At 36.9% G+C, this 22,436-nt stretch overlaps 1 protein-coding gene and 1 long non-coding RNA gene across 6 annotated transcripts in view; one reads left to right on the top strand and one right to left on the bottom strand.

Moving 5' to 3' along the window:
- Nucleotides 1-22,436, bottom strand: part of LOC106880532 (alpha-1,6-mannosyl-glycoprotein 2-beta-N-acetylglucosaminyltransferase) — a 472,677-nt gene that overhangs the window by 163,371 nt on the left and 286,870 nt on the right. Inside the window, exon 1 of one of the 5 annotated variants that reach the window (XM_014930511.3) lies at nucleotides 10,042-11,301. The exons of 3 other annotated variants lie outside the window; for them this stretch is intronic. The gene's annotated coding sequence lies outside the window, so the exon portion shown is untranslated. Of the gene's footprint in view, nucleotides 1-9,467; nucleotides 9,768-10,041; nucleotides 11,302-22,436 lie in introns of those variants that run through there. One more of the 5 variants, XM_014930510.3, reaches the window with a different exon arrangement.
- The window catches only part of LOC128250521 (uncharacterized), a 37,021-nt gene continuing 25,100 nt past the window's right edge, over nucleotides 10,516-22,436 (top strand). The window contains exon 1 of the long non-coding RNA XR_016237936.1: nucleotides 10,516-10,654. This is a non-coding gene — a long non-coding RNA (uncharacterized LOC128250521). The remainder of the gene's footprint in view (nucleotides 10,655-22,436) is intronic.

Here is a 22,436-nt window from a genome sequence, read left to right on the forward strand (position 1 = left end):
GGAGCCAAATGGAGAGGTTGGGAGATTATATTGGTTTCCATGGTGTTTAGGCAACAGAAATTATGACATTACAACCTGCCTCCAGAACAAGAAGCCAGCCAACCATTGATTTAGCCCCATCCTACCAAGCTTTGACTAGAACCCTTTTTCAGTGCACTGAAGAGACATTATATGATGTGTCTTGCTCAAAGACTCAAGGAATTATCTAGTCCAACAACTGAACCTACTATCTTTTAGTATTTGTGTGTATGAGACCATTATTTTAATGTCCATTTTGCCATGTATGTGCATATATATATATATATATATATATATATATATATATATATATAATACATACACATATATATTATATATGTATGTATATATAATCTATCTGTTTGCACATATGTCTAAATGTACAAACCTTATGTACATATCTACATTCATCTACCCCCACACACAATGAAAGGAACAAACATCGACAGTAAAAAGCAAATATATATATATATATATATATATATATCTATATATATATACATATCTAAGGCATTTCTTACAAACAAACAAACGAGAATGAAAGAAAGATTAAGGGACAAACCTGCCTACAGCGAAATTTTTCTGTGATAAAAAGCAAAAAAAAAAAAGGGGGGAAGATGAACCAAAGTTACTTCCAGCTGATCTAAAGCAAATATAAAGATATTTAAAGGAGTTAACTTATCTCTGCTGATAAAACATTCAGTACCTGATGGAGAATGGAAATATAACAGCAATGTGTTAGCAAATATGACAGTGGCTATATTTATCCATACTACTCACTCTTGCTTATTTAGTTATCTGTTCTGGCCCTGGGCAATGTGTAACATCATCCTGATTTGACTTGGAAGTCGGCTGATGTGATTACAGCTACCCTGCTTGTTGCTTACACAAGTATTTCGTTGTATGATAAAAAGGACACAAGCAAATATATGAAACCACACACATACACACACATATATATATATATATATATATATATATATATATAGTCCCTCGATAGCGTGAGGCATTAATACACAGTTAATGCCCTTTATATATAATTAAATATATCTATGAAGAAACGATGAATTTTTTCATTACGAAATTTTTCGTTATTTTTTCATTATGAGGTTTTTTTCACGCTGACTACTTGATAAATTATTATAAAGAATTTATCCTATATTATATTATAAGGCTTGGCTACTCTGCATTGACAAGGGGCAACACCCTGAAACTAGTCTAGTCTGCAGATGCCAAACCAGCAGGGGGACACTGCTGACCTCCCCTGTTCGAAGGTTATAAAGGACACAGGTTTCGTGTGTCACATAGCTAGCTAGAGGCGATGGCTTCTTGGAGCTAATTCACGGCAGCTTTCGTCCTAATTTTGGGACTGCCATGTTGGCTTGGCGATAACTATTAATTTCCAGTACCGCTGCCGTAGTCTCCTTTAGAGAGACTTAGAAATATTAATAACTCTATTTCTGAAAACCAGTGGATAGATTCCACTGAAATTAGATAAATAACCTTCGAGCAGATAGTCAGCAGCGCCGCCTGGCTAAGGCTTGGCTACTCTGCATTGACAAGGGGCAACACCCTGAAACTAGTCTAGTCTGCAGATGCCAAACCAGCAGGGGGACACTGCTGACCTCCCCTGTTCGAAGGTTATAAAGGACACAGGTTTCGTGTGTCACATAGCTAGCTAGAGGCGATGGCTTCTTGGAGCTAATTCACGGCAGCTTTCGTCCTAATTTTGGGACTGCCATGTTGGCTTGGCGATAACTATTAATTTCCAGTACCGCTGCCGTAGTCTCCTTTAGAGAGACTTAGAAATATTAATAACTCTATTTCTGAAAACCAGTGGATAGATTCCACTGAAATTAGATAAATAACCTTCGAGCAGATAGTCAGCAGCGCCGCCTGGCTAAGGCTTGGCTACTCTGCATTGACAAGGGGCAACACCCTGAAACTAGTCTAGTCTGCAGATGCCAAACCAGCAGGGGGACACTGCTGACCTCCCCTGTTCGAAGGTTATAAAGGACACAGGTTTCGTGTGTCACATAGCTAGCTAGAGGCGATGGCTTCTTGGAGCTAATTCACGGCAGCTTTCGTCCTAATTTTGGGACTGCCATGTTGGCTTGGCGATAACTATTATATTATAAATAATTAGAATATATTCAGTGCTGAATATTATTCTGTATAAGCACATGTTACTGAGATGCAACTGGATAAATTCAAATCTCTTTCAGGGATATATAATTGTGAACAAAAGTCATCGTTGCTGTGATGGCTACATCGTGGTAGGTTGATTCTTGTTTATTTTTATATATCTTGACCATACGTGTACTGATGAACAAAAGAATACAGGTTACTTCACAGTTTTTTCTGTATTTGATTGAGAAACCAGTGGTCTACCGTTGAGTTAAATGTTTTTAAGAGATAAATTTTGAAAAGCTGCATTCCCTCGCTTTCGGTAAATATGTTGCTTATTTTTGGTAGTTTTTTTTTACTTATTTAGTCCCTCGATAGCGTGAGGCATTAATACACAGTTAATGCCCTTTATATATAATTATATATATATATGTATTTATGTATGTATTGGTTCTTTTATCTTTTTACTTGCTTCAGTCATTTGGACTGTGGCCATGCTGGGGCACCGCCTTTAGTTGGACAAATTGACCCCAGGACTTATTCTTCATAAGCCTAACACTTATCCTATTGGTCTCTTTTTGCCGAACTGCTACGTTATGAGGACGTAAACATACCAACATCGGTTGTTAAGCGATGGTGGGAGGGACAAACAGACGCACAAACATATACATGACAGGCTTCTTTCAGCTTCTGCCTACCAAATCCACCCACAAAGCTTTGGTTGGCCTGAGGCATTAGCAGAAGACACTTGCCCAAGGTGCCACACAGAGGGATTGAACTTGGAACCATGTGGTTGGGAAGCAAGCTTCTTACCACACAGCCACGCCTGCATCTATATATATATATATATATATATATATATATATATATATATATATGTGAGTAAAAATAAATACAAAAAAAAGGATTTTGTATGATCGTGTATAGAGGAATATATTATTTTATTTAAAAGAGTTCCAGCTCTGTCTCTTTTTTATGTTTTTTATTTATATTCTTGTAAAATTTATGTGGGATATAGAATATGGAATATATAATATATAATATAAAAAAAGATGGATGGTACAATGAAATGAAGTATTGAATGTCTTATTGAATATATGGAATATGCCTTATTGAATATATGAAATATTGAGTGTTCAATATAAAGGATTAAATATATAAATATATAAAGGCGAATACGTATTTTCTATACCTTGTGGTATTTCATCATGGCCGGTATGACAGACTGTAACAGACTATAATAGACTGGCTGGTTTTCTGTCTTTTATACCTATTCTTTTGGACAGCAGCAGTATGTGTTTGGCTATTTTTAGAATTGATGCCAAGTTTATTTTTAGAAATGATGACATTTGAGAGATTTTTTGTGTTTTAGTTATAGGGATAAGATTTTTAAACCCCAGTAGGTGTTTGGCTATTTTTAGAAATGATGCCAAGTTTTATTTTTAGAAATGATGACATTTGAGAGATTTTTTGTGTTTTAGTTATAGGGATAAGATTTTTAAACCCCAGTATGTGTTTGGCTATTTTTAGAGTTGATGCCAAGTTTATTTTTAGAAATGATGACATTTGATAGATCTTTTGTGTTTTAGTTATAGGGATAAGATTTTTGAACCCCAGTAGGTGTTTGGCTATTTTTAGAAATGATGACATTTGAGAGATTTTTTGTGTTTTAGTTATAGGGATAAGATTTTTAAACCCCAAGTAGGATAAATTTAATCATTGTTTGTTAAGAGTGGGTTTGAATTTCTTAATAAAGTCCTTTTCTTTGCATTTTCTCTCAATTTCATTCCGGTTGTAAAGTTTATGGAATGGAAATATAATAAAAGTTTGATGACCACATGTTGCCAGATGGTTACTCAGTGGTATTTGGCGGACTTCTGGGTTTTTAATCTGTTGTCGATGCACCCGTGAGCGTTCCGATAGTGCATTACCTGTCTGGCCAACGTACAGTTCTTCACAATTAGGGCATTTGATGCAGTAGATTAGATTTCTACTTTTGCAGTTCATGTTCGCATTGGTGAATATTTTCCCTGTTTTTGTGTTCATATATGGGCCGGTATGAATTGATCGGCATGTACCGCATCGGCTATCATTGCATTTGGATACAGTGAATGCTTGATTTTTGTTGCTGAGGTCAGGGTTAGGGTTAGTTTATATATATATATATATATATATATATATATGTGTGTGTGTGTGTGTGTGTGTGTGTGTGTGTGTGTGTGTGTGTTTGCATTAACTTCAGGGACAGATTGCTTCTTTTAGTTTCTATCTACCAAATCCACTCACAAGGCTTTGGTCGGCCCGAGGCTATAGTAGAGACACTTACCCAAGGAGCTGTGCAGTGGGACTGAACCTGGAACCATGTGGTGGGGAAGCATGACAGGCATACACATATATATATATATATATATATATATATATACATATATATTAAGCAACAAATATGTGTATCATCATCATCTTTTTAACATCTCCATGCTAGCAGAATGTTGATGAAGCAGATTTCTTACAGCTGGATGCCTTTACTGCTGCCATTCCTCGCCTGTTACCAAGCAAAGTAATATTCCCCTGTGGCCAGACATATTCTTACACAGCTGGAGTCTATCGACTAAAATAAGTAAAGGCTAACACCATGTGGGCAAAATCGTTTGGGTGATAGGTGATGCCACCCTTCAGGCACATGCGTAAAAAGTTTTGTGCCAATAAGGTTATGTCAGTTCCTGGCTGTTATGCCTAGAGTACAGATGTGTTGTGAGCGCTCGTTGGAATTTTGGTTTCACCAAACATATCGAGGAGAGACATTGCAGCAAGTTTTGCCAAAAGTTTGATAATTCTCAAGCTAAAACCATTCAGGAGATTCAGCAGGCCTTTGGTGACAATGCCATGGATAAAACTAAGCTCAAGAAATTGTATAACAATTTCAAACATGGCTGCACCTCAGTGGAGAGTGAAGCATGCTCAGGCAGACCATCCACAAAATAAGGAGCAGATTGAGAAGGTTTGACAGATAGTCATGGAAGACTGTCATGTAACAAAGCAGGAAATTGCTCACAAAGTAGGAATTAGTGCAGGATCAGTGCATTCCAGTTGAATGGAAGATTTGTGCAAGCAGAGAATGTCGGTGAAATTTGTCCCTAAGGTGCTGGTGGAGCAGTAGAAGCAACTCCACAAGAAAATTGCTCAGGGCATGCTAGACTCTGCAAACCACGATCCAGACTCCATGAAGACCATCATCACTGGTGATGAGACATGGGTTTATGTATGATCTCAGCTTGATGTGTTCTGTCATCTTGCGTGAAAATGAAAAGCTGACAAACATGCACTTCATCTCTATACTCTAGGCATAACAGTCGAGAACTGACAAGGCCTACCCGCGTCAAAGATGTTCATGCCTGCACAGGAAAGGTGGCATCACCTTCCACCTGAAGGATTTTGTCCATATATTAGTTTTGATTGGGGAAAAACAAGGTCGGGTATTCTTTTGAACACACCTTGTATATATATATATATATATATATGTGTGTGTGTGTGTGTATGTGTGTATGTGTTTTTATATATTTTTTTATACCAAAAATTTGGCAAAAGAATATAGAATCTGTTAAACTTAATAACAATAATAATAACAATAATAATAGGACCCCGAGGAGATGTAGTATCCCATATTTTAGAATATTTTATAATATGTATGAATCGTTCTGGATGTTGCATCGAAATGTTCATAGGTCATTTTCATTATTATTATAATAAAGTATTTTCAATGGATCAGTTTTGAGCTCTATTTAAAGTCGATATATATATGCTCAATTATAATTAAAACAATTTTACATTAATCTGATGGGTTATTCAATACTTTTGTGGAGTACAAATTTATTATTCTTAAACTAGAATGTTACTGACTGACTTCGAAGTTTTGGTCAGTTAAGCCGTTGTTGGGCGTTCAAAAACAACCACTTCTAGTTGACACAACCAAGGATGATCAAGCCTCCAAATATTTCATTAGCTGAAATTGCTACAGGCTCGACTCAAAGGAATCGAATGCCGTTGTTGCTATATCAAGGCACTTACCAAACTTATTCTGTAAAGTGCCTCGGCACGAAACTATTGCCCCCTAGCACGACACTCTGCGCCCCCCGAGTCACTCTGTTTACAATTTGAGTTATTAAAAAAACATCATGTACACTCTGCTTTAAATGTTCAATTCTTTTCCGTCCATTATAATACCAATCATACCTCTCACACACATTTTTATACACATATACACACGCTGAGAGAGAGAGAGAGAGAGAGAGAGAGAGAGAGAGAGAGAGAGAGAGAGAGAGAGAGAGAGAGAGAGTGGGGGTGAGGTAAATATTCATATATATATATACACACATACATAATGCGCTAATTTCGTTTTCATACTCAGCTGCAAGAAGGAACGAACAAAATCTATTCATTTGTGTCTTGTGTCTGCATGCATGGCTGTATGGAGGTAGATACATAGAGAGAGAGAGAGAGAGAGAGAGAGAGAGAGAGTTTCTGTGTTATAGCAATCTATCCCTGAAGTTAATGCAAACACACACACACACACACACACACACACATATATATATATATATATAAACTACTCTGCACTAAGTTTAAATTATAAATTAAAGGCCGTTGTGATATCACGTTTTGCTTGTCTATTCTCTCTCTATGTATGTATGTATGTATGTATATATATATATATATATATATATATATATATATATATATATATGTATATATATATATATATATATAAGCGGCAGATGCACTACCGAAGTAATATTTATGCCCACTTTAACGTACACACCCGCACACATTCCTCGCTCATATATAAACAAACACATATACATTCGTGTACAGCGGAACGAAAGAGAGAGGGAGAGAGACGGGTGAGGGTTTAGAGGAGAAATGTGTGTGTGTGAGAGGGAGGGAGAGAGAGAAGGAGATCAAAGAGCAATACAATGGTAAATGTAAATATGTTGAAACATGTGAAGACAAGCGGCGTGGGGTAAAGTCCTCCTTCCTTCTCTTGGTTCACCAAGAAACGAACTAGCATCATCGAGACTTTTCATATACTTCTCATATTGTTATTGTTGCAACCAGAAATCAAATAAATCGAAATTAAGCATTAAATTAATTAGGCTATTATCTAATGATAATAATAATAAAGAAAAGAACGCCCCGTGCGTATGTGTGTGTGTTCATTTATATATGAATGCGTGTGGTCAAAATAGTTAAGATATTTTCATAACAATTTTTCCGTATTCTTCCTCATAAACTGCAAAATGTTTTGTATTCGTGGTAAGTCGAGGTGTCTGAGCTGATGAAATAGCAATTTTAATTAAATATAGACACGAATATTCCGGGGTTCACCTTGACACGACAAATAAAGGATGGTAAAATACAATTAAGGAATTAATTTTGAATATTTCAATCTATTTTTACCCTTTTATACGGTTGTCACAAGAAACCCTAATTTTGATGTTATTTTTCTTTATATTTTCTTAGAAAATAGAGACAAAATGTATTGGCATATCTCCATTTGTGTACCCCGCCGGATTCATTGCCTCATAACTTCCAGAAAAATGAATATTCTTTAATGAAATTTTCTACAAATACGCCCCAGAAGGTATAGATTCCGATTATATCGGAATTTGTAGAGACCAAAAAAAAAAAATTGCGTGTGTGGGGTTAAGAGTTTCAGAAAATTCCCATGAGTCGGCTTTGTTTCCTCATAACTTTCAGAAAAATGGGTGATTTTCTAATGAAATTTTCATCAGATATCTTTCAGAGTGTGTAGATTATGATTATATCGGAAGTTAATATGAAAAACAAAACTAATTGACTCGTACACATAGGTACGGGCACATCGCATATGTACAAAATGAAACTTGAAATTTCAAGAAAAAAAAATTTTTAATTGTGATATGTGACAATATGTATGTGTGAGTGTTCAATATTTTCCTTTTCACATCAAATTCCGATATAATCATCGTAATTTACACACTCTTAAAAGTATTTGTAGAAAATTTCATTAAAAAATACCCATTTTTCTGAAAGTTATTAGGAAAAGTCAGAAGGAGAAGGCAAACATGTGTAGGTATGCCTAAAAATAAATTAGAAATAAAACGTTTTTTTTCTGTCTTCTTTTCAGGATATAATAAGCATAATAAGGTGTGATTATTTTGGTTATTATTATGAAGTGGTTTTCACTTCGTTACAGTGAGTTACGCAGACATTCATTATTCATAAACAAAGAACACACCAGCTTTGTGAATGAAATTGTCCTTCACACGCACTCACTCACGCACACACACACACACACTGGCAGGCATGCACATATAGAAAAGCATACACGTGTGTACAAGACGACTCACACACACACATTTATACATGCATCCATACATAGACATACTGAAATTATACATACATACATATACAGACAGACGTACACTCTCATATATATATATATATATATATATATATATATATATATATATATATATATATATATATATATATATATATATATATATATAGATGTGTGTGTGTGTGTGTGTGTGTGTGTGTGTGTTTGGTATTGCAAACTCGAAAAATAGAACTCTTTAACATATATATACAAATATATATTTTTAACAATATTTAGCAAAAGCGATAGAGTGACTCAAGGACTGAGAGTTTCGTTCATTCGTTTGATAAGTGCTTAACGCACAAAACTCTCGGCCCTTGAATCACTCTATTGCCTTCGTTAAATATTAATAAAATGTGAGTGTCTGTGTATATATATATATATATATATATAGAAATACGAACATATGTACACAGACATACATACATATATATATATATATATATATATATATATATATATATATATATAAAAACAGATAAACCTGCAGATATATAACCATATAGATATAGACATACACACAAACAAATATATATACACACACACACACAAATATATATACACACACATATATATATATATACACACACACACATACATATATATACACACACACACATATACACACGCACACACACACACACACACACATATATATCGTTTGTACATAAATCCGGAGAAGCACTCTAGACAAACATGGGTGTAAACACAGATACACACATGCGTATATATAGTGAGACACATATAACACAAACATACATACAGACAGACAGATATATATATACCTTACAAACATAAATATATAAATACACAGTCACATAAATACAGACTTCTATATACATACGCAGACATGCATCGACATATATTCGCACTGAAGGCGGAAATGAACAAAACGTCTACAAACCGCGGAGCTGAACATTGCTGTTTGAAGAATGAAAGAAGGCGAAGAATGGAAGCCGGATGGGTGTTAAATGGGTGATGACCGACTGACAATGTAAAAACCAGCAGCAGGAATTCACCGTAGAGGACAGAAACAGACCGAGTGTGAACAGAGCCACCAGTGCCCGTCGTGTTGTAGAGAGAGGGAGAAAGAGAGAGAGACTGAGGTGAGGTGTGGTCAGAGCATTTGACAGTTACGGGGAAGTTTTCGGGGTACTGTTGTGATGCTGGATGAGAGAGAGAGAGAGAGAGAGATAGTGTGTGTGTGCGTGTGTGAAGGAAGATAAAGGGTAGAACGACGGTGGAAGAGACGAAAATGCGGGATGTGAAGAAGAGAAAATTAGGAAGAACGAAAGAGGAAAGCGAAAAGAAGGCACAAGTATTAGGACGAGGCGTAAAAGGATATAGAAATCAAGGAAAACCAGTCGCGAGTGGAGTTTAGTACGGAGATCGGACGAGAATAGAGAGAAAAAAAAAAACGAAACAAAACAAACGAAGTATAAAACTTAAAAAGAAACTGCGTGTAGAGTGATACATACCCCGGGTAGGTCGAACATCGGTATGACAGCAAAGCAAAGAGTGACATTATTTATCGACAGCAATTAGTTGAAGGCCACAACGGCTCCTATTATAAATGAAAGGCGGTGATGTGTTGAGGTGCGTGGACATCGATCTCGGTACACGGGGTACTTTACATGTTTACGGCGGCAGCATTACGTGTGAATATGTGAGTGAGTGAGTGAGTATATATAAGCATGTGTGTATGAACTTCTGGTGGGTGCGGGTGACAGCGGTCTGTTCGATGGTTACACTCGTTTCTTTGACCTGCACTGACCACCGACAGAAAAGGACCAATAGTTGGAAGGTGGAGGGAACAGTGAGATGAAATATATTTATAAATATATTGTTTAGAGTCTTCAGAGCTTATTAGAGAAGGACAGAGAGAGAGAGGTGTAGAGAGAAAGAGAGTCTCACCCCTCCCCCACTGGAGAGACTGAATGAAATAGCGCGAGCACAATTCGATAGGGAGATCCAGTAAAGTAGGTGGTGGTAGCGGCAGTCGTGACCGAAGGTGGTAGTGAATCTATGAATGAGATATCTCGGCCGTGAGGTATGACGTGGGACGGAAAGGAAAAGAGGATATTATGTGAGGTTTGTATAGATATATATACTTTTTACTGGCTTCCTATCAGGGGTACGTACCACACACACACACATATATATATATATATAGAGAGAGAGAGTGAGAGAGTTAGATAAACGACATAGGTATACAAATATGCATTAAAAATATTATACATGCGCTCTATCGACACAGTTCTATATGTGGCTGTTTATGTGTGAGTATATATGTGTGTGTTAATGAGTATATATACATAGACATAAAGGTGTGTTTGGGTATGTTTACATACATACACACACACGCATGCAGGCACAACGCACACACATACACTACATAGAACTGCGAGAATTTCGTAGATGTTCCGGAACAGAAATCGCGAGGCATGTTAAGACGATGTGGTGGTATTCATGCGTTGCTCAAAACATTAAACAAAACAGCATCAGCTAAACCTCCTACAAACACACACACACACACACACACACACTAATAAATTTGTCAACATAATATCTACATTGCAGGGGTGGTCACAGACAAAACGTGACCGACGAACGAAACAATGGACACAGTTAGAGAGAAAGAGGAGACAATGAATGAGCGAGGGAAGAATTGAGCGAGTGAAAGAGAGAGAGTGTGTGTGTCAGTGAGTGTGGATGGAATATGCTGGAGTGGAGAAGAAACAATAAAGGTTGGAAGAGGAGGGGCAAAAGAATGTGACAAGATAGCAGGAAAGGAAAAAGAAATCCACCCAAGGTGGGATGGGCGAGAAGAAATGTAAGAATGAGTAAAGAGCATTGAACAACAATTAAGGCACAAGACAAGATAATCTGGAAGGAGTGAGTCGTCAGACGAGTCGAGCGCTTCACTAATTTTATTGACACCGAAGGTTAAAAGGCAAAGGCGACCTCAGCGGTACTTGAACGCAGAACGTAAAGACGGACGAACTGCCGTTAAGCATTTTGTCCGGAGCGCGCTAACGATTCTGCCAGCTCGCCACTTTAACTAATAATAATGGCAACAACAACAATAATAATAATAATAATCCTTTCTACTAAAGGCACAGCGCCTGAAATTTGGGGTATTTTGTTTCATCGATCCGGAATGATGAAAGGCAAAGTCGACCTTGGCGGAGTTTGAACTCAGAACGTAGAGACGGACGAACTGCTGCTAATCATTTTGTCCGACATGCTAACGATTCTGCCAGCTCGCCACCTTTTAATAATAATAATAATAATCCTTTCTACTAAAGGCAGAAAGCTTGGAATTTTAGGTTGAGGGCACTAGTCGATTACATTGACCTCCGCGTTTCACTGGTACTTAATTTATCGACCTAGAAAGGATGAAATGCAAAGTCGACCTCAGCGGAATTTGAACTCAGAATGTAACACTGTGAATGTTAATAATGAGTTCTCTTATTTGCCACAAGGGCTACAAAGACGGACATAGAGCATGAGGATATACAGAGAATAATAATGAAATTATTGTGTATAGTGCTCAGGTATTAAATGATATATTTAATAACAAAAAAAAAAAGTATGTGTGTGTGTGTGTGTGTATAGTCTCACTGTTATATTGTTGTTGAGTGTAGGTGAAGGAAAGAGGAATAAAAGAATAATTTGAAAGAATGAGATGGAAGTGATGATGGAAAAAGAATAAGAGACAGCAGAGGGAGTCTTGAAATGCTAAAACGTGAAAAAAAATATATACATATACAAAAACAAAAACACCAACTCAAAACTTCCTATTTGCTCCATCTATTTATCTATCTATCTGCTTGCTTATATCTATATCTGTCCGTCTGTCTATCTATCTATCTATCTATATGTCTGTCTGACTGACCTACCTATCCAACTGTCCGTCTATCTATCTATCTATCTATCTATTTATTTATTTGTCTGTCTGTCTCTCTGTCCGTCTATCTATCTATTATTATTATCATTTTCATTTTGTTAATATTTTTATATACAGTGTATATTTGCACATTTTTATCATTCCATTTTATGTAAACTCTAGACTTTACGTCTGTCTTTGTATTGCCACCCTCCTCTCATCATCCGTTGCCCTGGTGAAAAATAAACGAAAAATTATCATCATTATTATTATTATAATTATTTTGTACTGTCCGAAATATTTCTGGCGAGGTGGGTTTTTTTTTTTTTTTTGCTACCCTTGTATGTCCAATAAAGAAAGTAGCATTATTTTATTGAATTTTATCGATAAGGAAAGAATGAAAAGCTAAAGTCGACCTTTGTTCAAATACCGCCGAGGTCAACTTTACCTTTCGACCTTTCGGGCAATAAAATAAGTATTTGTCAAGCACTAGAGTCAATGGCATTGACTGGCCCCCTCTCCCTAAAATTTCAACGCCGGGCAAAATGCTTGCGGCATTCGGTCCATTTTTTACAATGTGAGTTCAAATTCCACAGGACGCGACTTTGTCTTTCATCCTTTCGGGATGCATAAAGTAAGCGCTAGTTAAAAAACAGTAATCAACTTCGCCCCACTTCGGAAACTGCTGGCCTTGTGCCAAAATTTGAAACCATTTATCGTTAGCGGCATTTCGTCTGTCTCAACGTTCTGCGTTCAAATTCCGCCGAAGTCGCCTTTGCCTTTCATCTTTTCGGGGTTGATAGAATAAGTACCAGTTAAGCACTGGGGTCAATGTAATCAACTGACCCCACCGCTGAACTTACTGGCTTTGTTCCAAAATTTGAAACCATTATTATTATTGAGTGAGAGAACAGCACATGCCATCAAAGTGGTGCTGGTTTACAAATATACAAATCTCAACATACCCATTTTGACTACCCGCCTGATAAGGGTACGTCAGGTACATGCATCACAACAATATGTATGCAACATGGTGAACTCATATCAAAATAAACAGCACATCACCTTGCAAGTAGGCTCTAGACAGAATTTTCTTCAGGTCGAGTAGCGTCACCCGCTCAAAAGGTCTCTGAATGAGATCATGTTTAAAGATGATGAACGAAACACTCGTTTCCAGGGGTGAACTATTTAAACCCCAAAGAATTCCTCTCAACACAGGACTATGATGCTCCCCAACTACTTCTGCTCATAATCAGAGATGCACATATCGTCAGCCACTAAGGGATTATATGCTCAATTGGTTAAGGTCAAACAACTGACAAGCAAATCTGTCGTATTGAGCAGAATATTTGCTGTAGCCCATCTTTTAAACCAAGACAAAACAATATACATGATAGCACCTCCAATCAGTTAGGATAAGAAGCCACGAAAGTCACTGCCTGGTACTGCATCAGGGCATTTATTATTCAATCATCATCAGTCTTATTATTATTATGACTCTTTACGCCATGGGTTCAAAACCTGCTGAGGTCAACTTTACCTTTTATCCTTTATCCTTCCAGAGGTCCATAAAATAAAGTATCAGTTGAGCAACAGTTCCGATGTAATGACTTCTCTCTTTCTCCCAATATTTCAGGTCATGTGCCTACATTAGAAAATTATAATTTTCTCCTTTAAATATGCTTCATCATCAACCGCCTGTTCCCAATGCTTTTGTGAGCCTTCAATGGTTAATAAAGACAATATTACTATTAAATGCCGACGAAGTCGACTTTGCCTTTCATCCTTTTCCTGGTCGATAGAATAAAGTACTATGGTCCTTGTAATCGACTTGCCCTTCCCCACAAAATGTCAGGCCTCGTGCCTATAACAGAAAGAATGGCAAATCCTTCGGTACTGGTACACGATGTCATTCACCCACACAACCTTCCCTCGTGACAGTCAAAAAGTCGACGCTGAAGAAAGATGGTGAATGGCGTTGTCTCCTCACACTGAACCGATATCGAAGGATCGCTGAATGAATTATTATCGTTATTAAACTATTTATGAATTAAGAAAATGGGTTTAATAAATGCAAAATAAATCATTTGTGTGTGTATGTGTGTGTGTGTGTGTGTGTACGTATATTTGTGTATGTATGTATGTATATATGAGTGTGTTTATTATTCATTGGAAAGAAATTAAGTTATATCATGTTGGCCTCTATAAACTATGGACTTTCTGAATTGACGGCCACCAGATTGGTTGAAATTACTGAAATACGACAATTTTTACATGAAATAACTTCGAATACAAAATTTTTTATCTGTTCTATAACACAAAATATACAAGTATACGAAGTTTGAAAGAGTTTCGGTCCAAAAAACACTGCATAAAACATAAATGAAAAGTGGTGGCCGTCAATTCAGAAAGATCTTAAACTATATTTTATCGTTTTTGTTTACGTTTTTGTTTTCTTATTGCCAGTCCCTCACTTGTGAGATTCCGTTTCGAGTGTGTAGTAAGCTTCAGTCAAAACAATATTACACCGTTATGTCTTTCTTCCTTCATCTCTCTCATCTTCTTTCACCCTCAGACGAAGGACAAAGCTCCGAAACATCAGATTTTTCTTCTCTTAGAATCTCTCTCTCTTTCAGTCTTTCTTCACAAGAAACTAAAACAGTTCGAGACGAGACTTTACCGCTGTTTTTCCCTGATTCTTATGGATGTCTCAGTTAGCTTATGGTTTCGCTGACATAAACGTGTTAAGGTCGCGTGCAATCATGTGGTTCAATATATTACAAATTGTGCGGTATATTGAGAAGAAAAAAAAGAGAAAAGCAAAGTGATTTTCTGCGATAACTTCTGTTCAATCAAACCCTTACAAAAAAGGAAAAACCCATAGAATACTTTGTGCGAGTGCAGAGCAGCAAAACACCCCTCTAATTTAGTGTTCTTGATAAACGTTTCGTCGGCAAATGCATAGTGTGCACCATTCCAAAACGACGTCGTGGCAAAAACGGTGAAACTTTAGCTATATGGATTATATGCGATTATCACCTGCCTACTTTCAAAGCGTTCAAAACATCACTGTACGAAATATGGGAGATTTTTCTGCCGCACTTCATGCGCGTACACATGCATATTATTTTACTTGTTTCAGTCATTTGACTGCGGCCATGCTGGAGTACCACCTTTAGTCGAGCAAATCGATCCCAAGACTTATTCTTTGTAAGCCTAGTACTTATTCTATCGGTCTCTTTTGCCGAACCGCTAGTTACGGGGACGTAAACACACCAGCATCGGCTGTCAAGCAATGGTGGGAGAACAAAAACAGACACACAAACATATATAACGCGGAGTAGGTGAAACAGGGACAACTGACGAAGGGGTATACTCTTTATGTTGCATGTCTCGTTTCTCTGTTTATTTGTATTTTTTTTTGTTCGTAAAAAAGTTCGTTTTCTATGTTTTCGTTTCTCATTGTGTTTAACGTTTTTTTGATGTCCTCTACCCATATGTGCATGTATATATACATATATATGTAGGTATGTACAGATATGTATGGATATATGAATATATTTATATATTATTTATATTATATTATATATATATATATATATATATATATATATATATATGCGACGGGCTTCTTTCAGTTTCCATCTACCAAATCCACTCACAAGGCTTTGGTCAGCCCGAGGCTATAGTAGAAGACACTTGCCCAAGGCGCCATGCAGTAGGACTGTACCCGGAACCATGTGGTTGGTTAGCAAGCTACTTACCACACAGCCACTCCTGCACCTATATATGTACACACACACACATATGTAGGTTCGAAACGTTAAAGACTTTTTCAATTCCCGAGTGTTATACTATTACATCTATTTATTTGCTACACCACCTGTCTTCTTCTGTTGTTTTTTTGTGAATTCTCCCTATATATATATATATATATATATATATATATATATATATATATATATTACAATTAAAAGGGTAAAGGTTTATTAATTTATTAATAAATCAACAATTAATAATTTTTACCAAGCCCTTCGGTATGTAAACACCATTATCGGTGGAGAACTTATTTAAAAGTTCTTATACATTTATAAACATAATTAAGAGTCTCAGCTTTTTTAGCTGCTATTTCTGAACTTCGGTATGTGATGAAGCAAATGTTTGCTGATCCCTTAATTATGTTTATATATATATATATATATATATATACATATATATATATATATATACATATATATATATATACACACACACACATATGCATGTGTGAAGACATTTGGCTTGGGTGTTGCTTTCATGATGATTAGGCTGTGGGGGTGTTCTGTTTGCCTCCTGCACCAAGTGGCATGTTGAGTCTGTGAAATAAAGACTTTATTTCACGTTTCTCCAACTCACCAACCTGAACAGCAGTTAAGGTTTAACCTTGCAACAGCTCAGTGTCCCATGTTTAAGGGATTGCAAATCCTATACTGTCAGTTTTTAAGTAAGCTCTGGATCATGGGGGCATAAAGTATGAGATACACTTTGACTCTCTCTTTCTCTCTTTGTGTGTGTGTGTGTGTGTGTATCGAAGAAGGTTAAAAGAGAGAAAATAGAAAGCTCCTGACAATGCAGGAAGTTTTATAAAAGTTTTATATTTCAGGCACAAAAGCCCATCTTCAGAAGAAAAACACAATGTGGGAAATGTCCAGTTATGCAGGTTCCGTTAACCCATTCAAATCCCCTAGGACTATCTGCTACATAACACTAGGAAATTTGAATGGGTTAATGGAACCTACACAACTGGACTTTTCTTAGACTGTTCTTTCCTTCTGAAGATGGGCTTTTGCGGCGCTTGAAATACAAAGGTTTTATTAAACTTTCTGCATTGTCAGAAGCTTTTTATTTTTTCAATATTACAATGCTTCAAGCGAACTACAACACTCTTTATATATATATATATATATATATATATAGAGAGAGAGAGAGAGAGAGAGTATAACCAGCCGAAACTGCTGAGAAGACCCAGAACTCGACTGAAAATAGAAAACTCTGAGTGATTTGTCCTTGTTTTTTCTTGTCCCTTTTTGTATCATCAAACTATCTGGATGTTTTGTTGTCGCCTATTGCATTTTTGTTCCATTTTTGGTATTCTTTTATATATATATAAACTGGCAGTCACCGGAGCATTGGAACATTGGAGAGAATGTCTTGCAATATTTGTTACAATTTGAAACTTGAGTTAAAACCTTGTGAGGGTCAACTTAGATACTCGTGCTTTTGGGGTCCATAAAAAAAAAATAGTAATCGATGATGCAACTCTTTGAGGGTTATGTGAAATACATTGTGGTGCCTATTCTGGCTCTTTGAGCTCCGACAGCAACACCTGCAACAACTCTGATGCCAAGTTGTATTGGCCCAATTTAAGGGCTTTTCCCATAGGTAACCAGTGGAAACACGGAAAGGGAAGACTGGCATGTGTGTGCAGCTTACAGCCTTCCTCAAAAAAATTTGACCCAGGCTTGCACATACATGTGGAGATGAATGGCCAGCCTTGACCGATCGAAGTCACTTGTTCTTCATGGAAACGTCTCAGGGTAGCATCTCAGACAAGGGCTAACAACTTCTCTTGGTTCCAACGTCAGGGATTTATGGTAAAATCTGAAAGTCCAGTAGAACAGGTGAAGTGAAGCAAAGGTAACATTGGGGGTGGGTGCGAGTTGACAAACACCGCCACCACATCCACTACCATCACCACCATCACTGTATCACCACAACCACAATGACCAACACCACCACCACCACTTCTGCCGTCGCCGCCACCGCCACAGGAGCATACTTCCAGACCACTTCAGCTCTAAAATAGGAAGTGTGTCTGTTTCAAAAAAGAAATTGGTCTCTAATCTAAATTGAAAGTTTTATACAAACAAAATATTAGGAAGCTATCAGGAGGATTGGCAAAAAAAAACAAAACAAAAAAAAACCCCAAATTAATAAATAAAAAATAAAAATGAAAGAAAGGTAAAGAAACAAATAAAGAAGCAAAAACGGAAAGGATTGGAATTTGCAAAGAATCTCAAATCCTATTTCATATTTTAGTTCTGTTTTAATCATGTGACCAAACAGAAACAAATTATTTACTACTTGAACGAGGTTGTTGTTGTTGTTGCTGTTGTTGTTGTTGTTGGTAGTGGTGGTGGTAGGGGGTGGGGCTTTCTCCCCCCCCTACCCACACCACCCTCGACTTAATTGGCTGATAGGGAAGAGAATGAAAATAAGAGGGTGGTGATGGTGATGATGATGGTGATGATGGTGGTGGTGGTGGTGGTGATGATGATGATGATGATCATGGTGGTGGTGGTGGTAGTGATGACGATGAGAATGATGATAGTAGTGATGATGATGATGGTTGTGGTAGTGATGATGGTGATGATGATGGTGATGGTACTGATGATGGCAGTAACAATGGCAGTGATATTAGATTGATGGTGATAATGACAACAACAATGATGTTTTAACATGGCTTCTACTCCTCCTCCTCCTTCTTCTGAAGCAGAGGTGGAGAGGTGCCAGACAGACATATGGCAGTTTCAATGAAGCGACAAGTGAACAAGATATTTTTTTTGTTTTTTTGAAATACACAGAAACATAGGAAAAATAATGACATTTAAGCGACATGTTAATTCAGTCATTTTCATTTTTGCAAAAAAAAAACCAAAATAAAACACACACACACAGACAAAACAATGACAAACCTCAGAACCGGTGTGTATGTCAATGCAGTCTTACACTTTGGCACTTTGGCAAAGCAGCAATAACCGACATTTCTACAACAAAAGCAATAACAAAAGTTTTTTGCTAGAGTTGCACATCAGAGGGAGGTGTTGGATATGAGCTAAGTCATTGTCATCATCACCAGCATCCACAACCATCATTCATCATCATCATCAGCATTCACAAACATTATCATCATCATCATCGTCATTACCACCCCTAAAACCATTATCATCATCATCATCATCACCATTGTTATCATCATCATCCACAACCATCATCGTCATCCACATTGACACCACCACCACATCATCATCAGCATCATCATTACCACCACCACCAAGACCATCAGCAGCAGCACCACCACCACCACCATCATTATCATTATTTAATGTCCATGTTCCATGCTGGTTTGACTGGAATCGGTATGTCCGAAGACTGCATTGAACTCTGGTACCTGTGTTCTCATGGTCTCTTTTATGGCTGGATGCCCTTCCAAATGCCTACCAGTTTACAGCGCAAACCAGGTGCTTTTTCTTTTTATTTATATAGTTTTCCGTGCCACCTGCATTACTGAGGTCACCATGCAGTCTGCAGAACCACAGCCTTTGAGGAGATCAGAGAGTTAGCAGGGTGCAGGCAGGGCAGGTTTCTGTGCAGTGGGAGGGACATACATATATATATATATATATATATATATATATATGAATATATATATACGACGGGCTTCTTTCAGTTTCCGTCTACCAAATCCACTCATAAGGCTTTGGTTGGTCTGAGGCTACATAATAATTTCTTTTATTTCCTTTACTTGTTTCAGTCAGTAGACTGTGGCCATGTTGGAGCACCACCTTGAAGAATTTTAGTTGAACAGATTGACCCGAGTACTTTTTTTTTAAAAACCGGGTACTTATTCTATCGGTTTCTTTTGCCAAACTGCTAAGTTACAGGGACGTAAACACACCAACACTGGTTGTCAAGTGGGGATGGGGAACAAACATGGAGACAAACACAGAGACACATGCATAGATATAGTAGAAAACTCTTGCCCAAGGTGCCATACAGTAGATTGAACCTGAAACTATGTGGTTGGGGTTGACACAGCCATGCCTATATAATCACACACATATATATATATATACTAATGATATCATTATTATTATTATTGAGTGAGAGAGCAGAGTATGCCATCAAAGTGACGCTGGGGTAAGATATATGAAGCCCATTATACCCATCATGACTACCCGTCTGATAAGGGTACACCAGGCACATGCATCACAACCATGTGTGTGCGACATGATGATCTCAAATCAAAATAAACACCGCATGACCTTGCAGGTGGGGCCCAGTTAGAATTTTCTTCAGGTTGAGTAGCCCATCCCACTAAAAAGGCCCTTGGACAACAACAACAACAGCAGCAGCAGCACTACCATCACCACCACCACTATCAGCAGCAGCCCTTTTTTCCCATGGTTTCTACAGCTGGATGCCATTATTTTCAGTTTCCGTCTACCAAATTCCCTTGTAAAGATTTAGATGACCCAGTAAAGAAATGGAGAAAAAACAATTAAAAACAAAATAAAAAATATCTAAAAGTAGAAAAAAAAAACTATCAGATGAAGTAGTGACTAAATAAGTTTTTATATTTTTTTTTTACAAAATGCAATTTGAAACTGAAGAGAAATATGAAAAATAGAAGGAACCGAAGAATGGCAGGAAATTTTACATTCCTTAAAAATAGCCCAAGAACTACTGGAACTGAAGAACAGGAACAGTGTATGGATATGAGGAGGAGATGGGCTCTACCCAGATGGCATGGCAGGATTCTTGTCTTGTAGAAGAGCCAAGGGGTTCGTTGGAACCTTTCCATAAATGGAAGATGATCAGAGTGAAAGGGTGCTCCCTTCATCTCACTGTCGGCTTCTCAGTCGCGCATCAGTGGCCTAATCATATTTGTTCGTATTTATTTTATATCAATTTATGTGTGTATGTGTGTGTGTATACATATACATACATATTTATTTTTATATATATATATCTATATATATATATATATATATATATATATATATATATACACACACACAAACACATACATACATACATATGGGTATATACATATATGTGTAACCATGTGTATGTACATATGATACACATGTACATACACACACACACGATACATACATATGTACATATACATATACGTATATAAATATATATAATCCTACATGCATATACACACTCATTCATATCTACACACACACACACACATATACAGATACATATATTTGTCTTTGGTAATTTATCTCTGTTTATTTAGCATTTTTTAATATGTTCCAACATATCACATTATGTCCCCCCCACCCCCTTCCTTTCTAACATTATAAGTCTGTGTACATCTTTACACATCCTCTAACCTGCTTGGAACATGTTTCTGTTGGTATTAATGGGCCCTGAAGGCAAATATTACATATCTATATATAAAGATTATCATGTCATCATCATCATCATCAACATCATCATTGCCCTCGCCTTCATCATCATCATCATCATCATCATCATCATTATTCGTGTAATTATGACCGCTTAAATATGATATCTTACCACCTTAAAACCTACTTATACTACAAATTACTGATGACTATAACAAAGATGATGACGATGATGATGATGGTGGTATTTTCTTATGTAGCTATCTTTCTCTGATGTATGTGTCTATTCCTATATATATATATATATATATATATATATATATATAAACAATATATGAGTATATGCATATATATGTACATGTGTTATTTCTTTACTACCCACAAGGGGCTACACACAGAGGGGACAAACAAGGACAGACAAACGGATGAAGTCGATTATATCGACCCCAGTTCGTAACTGGTACTTATTTAATCGACCCCGAAAGAATGAAAGGCAAAGTCAACCTCGGCGGAATTTGAACTCAGAAATACCGCTAAGCATTTCGCCCGGCGTGCTAACGTTTCTGCCAGCTAACGTTTACCTTCATCTACATGTACATATAGATACATATCTTGGTACATGACGTTGCAAAAAGACATAGACAAAATGATAAACAAGGTACAAAAAACAAGCAGACCACATAGAGAACATATCCTTCATCATATATATATATATATATATATATATATCCTGATGTCTACATGTATGCATAATACACACACAGGAATCATGTGGCTATCACTGAAAACTCCTCCTAAT

This window comes from Octopus bimaculoides, chromosome 22, assembly GCF_046866305.1.
Source record: "Octopus bimaculoides isolate indiv1 chromosome 22, ASM4686630v1, whole genome shotgun sequence".
Lineage (NCBI taxonomy): Eukaryota > Metazoa > Mollusca > Cephalopoda > Octopoda > Octopodidae > Octopus > Octopus bimaculoides.